We start from the raw sequence: 4,422 nt of genomic DNA on the forward strand, positions 1-4,422 counted from the left end.
TTGGCTTTTTATTTTTGTTTTCAGTTTAATGTGTAAATTTAGCTTTTCTTAAATAAGAATTTTAATTATTAAGAATATATTGCTATTTTTCTGTTAGTATGACTATAAGAGACATTAAAAACGTGTGTAGACAGGTGGTGGTGCATGCCTTTAATCTCAGCACTTGGGAGGCAAAGACAGATGGATCTGAGTTCAAGGCCAGTCTGGTCTACAGAGCAAGTTCAGGACAGCTAAGGCTACACAATGAAACCTGTCTCAAAAAAAAAAAATTGTGTGTGTATGTGTGTGTGTATTTAACTTTCAGTGTTGTACTTTTCCCTGTGAAAGTATAATCCATGTGTGAAATTTGAGAAACTATGAATCTAAACAATTTTTTTCAGACTTAATTCACTGTGTTTTTTTCCTTGTTTGTATAAAAACCTTTATGTGGTAGCCACAGCTAGAGCTTGGGACAGAGACTCTGGTTTTCACAAGATGGTCAATGAATATCTCCTGATAAGGAGACTTGGTGAATGAACAGTCTCTTTCCAGAGGTTGGGGGTAGGTCTTGGAGAGGGCATCAAAGGTGGCCTTGGCAAAGTTGCCCAGGGTGGCAGTGCAGCCCCTGGCTGATGTTAGGCAGTCAATACCAGCCAGTAGCAGCAGCTTCTTGGGCACAGGAACAGAGACAGTGCTAGTGCCTGTGGGGGCGAGGATGCGACACACCAGCATGGAGCCACAGCAGCCGATTGCCTTGCGTGGAACAGTGTGGGCCTTGAAAATCTTGTTCCCACCTTAGTCTCTCCGCACAGGGACAGTGGAAGGCTTGGCCAAGATGATGGCCCCTCAGATGGCAGTGACTACCTTCTTGGAGCACTTAACACCAAGACCAGCATGACGATTGTAGTCCCCAATATTAACAGAAGCCTTGAACCTGTTCTACTGGCCAGCCTGAGTCTGCTTCTGCACTGAAATCTTTAGAACATCATCAGGGATGAGCCCAGGAAAAAACGTCAGTAATCTGAAATTCCTTAATGGGCAGGGAGAACAAGTAGGTCTCCCAGGACTTGTCTAGTAAGCTTTCTCATTGGGACTGCCAGCCTACAGATAATGACATGGAGACTTATTATTAATTATGAAAGCCTGGCCTTGGCTTAGAATTTTTTTTTTAACTAGCTCTTATAACTTAACCTATTTCTATTAATCTATATTCTATCACATGTGGCTCAGTTACCTTACCCTGCCCATTATGTTGGACTTGTTCCGAATCCCACTGGTGTCTCCCACGTCCCTAGGTTCATCCCTCTGACTGCCTCTCTGCCTGAAGTCCTGCCTCTTCTCTCCTGCCTAGCTATTGGCCATTTCAGCTCTTTATTACGCCAATCACAGCAACACCTCTTCACACAGTCCAAACATCCCACAACTGACTTGATCTTCACATCCTTGACTAGATGGCCCAGCTTGGTGATGGGTTTCCATTCCTTGTCTTCAGCTTTACCTCCACAAGCCTCCAAGCCTGGACCACAGCCACAGTGACTACTGCAACTCCCAAAGCCTCCCAATCCTGGACCCCAGGGTTCTCCATGCCCTCCTGCTGCATCAACATCATCCATCATTTGATATTTTCCCAAAGAAGAAGCAAATGTAAAAATTTTGATTGCCATCTAGGGTCCTGATCACTATGAATTTGATAATTTTCTCTTTTACTTCTGATAATTTTATTTATTAAATTCTTAGGGGTGTGTGAACTTGTTTCGCCATTGGGGGCTTGTGGTTTGAATAGCAATGGCCTGCTTAGACTGGGGCTATTAGGTGTGGCCTTGTTGAAGTGTGTCACTGTGTGGGTTTTGGGGTCTCAGAAGCTCAAGTCAGTTTTCTCCCTGTTGCCTCTGGATCAAGATGGCTCCTTCTCTAGTACCATGTTTGACTGTACACTGCCTTATTTCCTGCCCTGATGTAAGTCGGCCCCAATTAAATATCTTCCTTTATTAGAGTTACCGTGGTCATAGTGTTTTTTGTTTTTTGTTTTTTTCACAGAAATAAAACACTGAGACATGGCTTTTCTTGTGAAACAGTGTCTTTATTAACAATGACCTAATGAGATGCTTCCTTCTGTGTGGGAGCACACACTCGACGATGCCACTGCATGAGAGCATTTTTTAGAACACCAACTAAATCATTTGTGTGGAATTGTACCTTGTTTCACACCAAGGATGTCCTTCCATTGGTAGAGTGCTTGCCTGTCACCCAGGAAGTCCTGGGTTTGATCTGCAACACTTCATCAGCCTGTAATCTCGATACTCAGGAGGTAGAAGCAAGCAGAAAGTGTCAGGTCACTCTTGGGTATATGAAACCCTGCTCAAAAAAAAAAGTCACTTTTAATCATTTAGGATTAGATCTAAGTCAGTCATGGTGGTTTGCACTTGTAATCCCAGCACTAGGGAAGCTGAGGCTGGAGGATTATTACTAATTCATGGCCAACATAGGATATTTAATGTGTAATGAGTTCCAGGCAAGCATGAGCTATCATGTTCTATAAGATATTGATAAGTCTTTTTCACCCTGATAGGCCTCTCCACCTATGCAGCAAACCAAATCAGACCGAATTGGAAAAGCCCAGGTTTGATGGGTAAAGCGTTCAGGGTGATTCCTGGCCCCTCAGAGAGGAGATGAGGCCAAGAGACTGGAAGAACCACGTGTCTTTTCTGGGATGCCCTTATATACCCTGTGGAAGTGGTCTTGAGCCTCTCTGAGGGAGAAGCTGTGTTTGGCAGGCTTTGAAGGGGTGGGTTTAGGGAAAGGGGGGAGGAGAGTTGAGGTGGATCTTCTACCAGACTCCTTCCAAATAGATACAGAGGTAGAAACTGATTTGAATATACATATAGCTTTGAAATATCTCCAAAATGTCACTTTACTCTCAAAGGCCTATGAGGGTACTTTAGAAGATATGACACTTCTTTTAGTTTCATTTTACGTGTATGAGTGTTTTGCCTGTATGTATGTTGTGTGTACCATGTATGTACATGGTGCCCGCAGAGTTCAGAAGAGAGTGTCAAGTCTCCTGGAACTGAAGTTACTCTACTGCCTGGCCTACAGAGTGAGTTTCAGGACAACCAGGCCTACATAGAGAAAACTTGTTTGGAAAAAACAGAAAATACATAAAAAAGGTGGTGCAGACCTTTAATACCCGCACTCAGGATGCAGCCTGGTCTACAGAGTCAGTTCCAGGACAGCCAAGGATAGAGAGAAACTCTTGTTTGGGAAACAAACAAAAAAAATGAATAATGTGCAAACTTTGAATACCAGCACCCAGTAGGAAGTGGAAAACAGATCTCTGAATTAGAGGCCAGCAAACTACATAGCGAGCTCCAGGCTACATAGTGAGAACCCTGTCTCAAATAGGAGGAGAAGGAGGAGAAAAAGGCAGAAGAAAATAAGAATAGAGGATAGAGAGATGGCTCAGCAGTTGAATGTAACACCTACATGGTGGCTCATAACCCTCTGCAACTCCAGTTCTAGGGGGATCTGATGTTCTCTTGTAGCTCCTCGTGTATTACATGCACATGGTGTATATAACATAATGCAGGCAAAACACTCACAAAAATCTTAAATAATAGAGGGGGAATACACAATTTTTCTTAGATTGGAAGATGATATATCTGTCCATTACTCATCTAATTTCAACACAATACTAACTAAAATCCCTTAAATATTTTTTTAAAATATTGATTGAAATAAATGATAAGCGGCACTGGTGGCGACGCTGGTTACTGCATGGAAAGGTCACGGTCACGACAGAGCCCAGTATTAGTTTTAGAGCTTTATTGGGTCGGGCAGAGACAAGAGAACCAGGCCTGGGGAGGAAAGCATGTGCAGAGAGAGGGAAGATGGTGGGGGGGGGAGAGCAGAACAGAAAGAGGGTGGGGTCTGAGTCACAGCTCTTTAAGGCCCAGATTGTGTGACCACACTGCGCTTCAATGATCCCCAGTGCACACTGATGATGTAAGACACAAGACCTTTTGCTTGACTCCTGAATTGCACATGTGCTTTGCAGTCATGTAACTGGAGTAAGGGCAGACTTCTAACATTGATTCTGGGTAGAAATTAAGGAATGATTCTAAATTTAGAAGTAATACAAAATCCAAGTAGCCAAGGCATCCTTGAAATAGTAAATTTAGCCAGGCAAGGTGGCACAGGCCCTTAATCTCAGCACTGGGGAGGCAGAGGCAGGTGATCTCTGAGTTTGAGGCCACACTGGTCTACAGCATGATTTCTAGAACAGCCAGGTCTACACAGAGAAGCCCTGTCTCAAAGAAACCAATTAAAAAAAAAAAAAAAAAAAGGAGGAAGAGAACAAGAAAAAGAAAGAAAAGAAATTGTAGCAGGAATTCTAATTAGTCTTAATTATAAAAACCTGGAGTCAGATATCAGGGTGAAAGCTGA

General features: G+C 43.0%; 1 pseudogene; it reads right to left on the reverse strand.

Moving 5' to 3' along the window:
- Window positions 1–225: 225 nt before the first annotated feature.
- Window positions 226–1,592, reverse strand: LOC114683792 (annotated as a pseudogene).
- Window positions 1,593–4,422: the final 2,830 nt, after the last annotated feature.

The sequence above is a fragment of the Peromyscus leucopus genome, chromosome 9, assembly GCF_004664715.2.
Source record: "Peromyscus leucopus breed LL Stock chromosome 9, UCI_PerLeu_2.1, whole genome shotgun sequence".
In the NCBI taxonomy this organism is placed as follows: Eukaryota; Metazoa; Chordata; class Mammalia; order Rodentia; family Cricetidae; genus Peromyscus; species Peromyscus leucopus.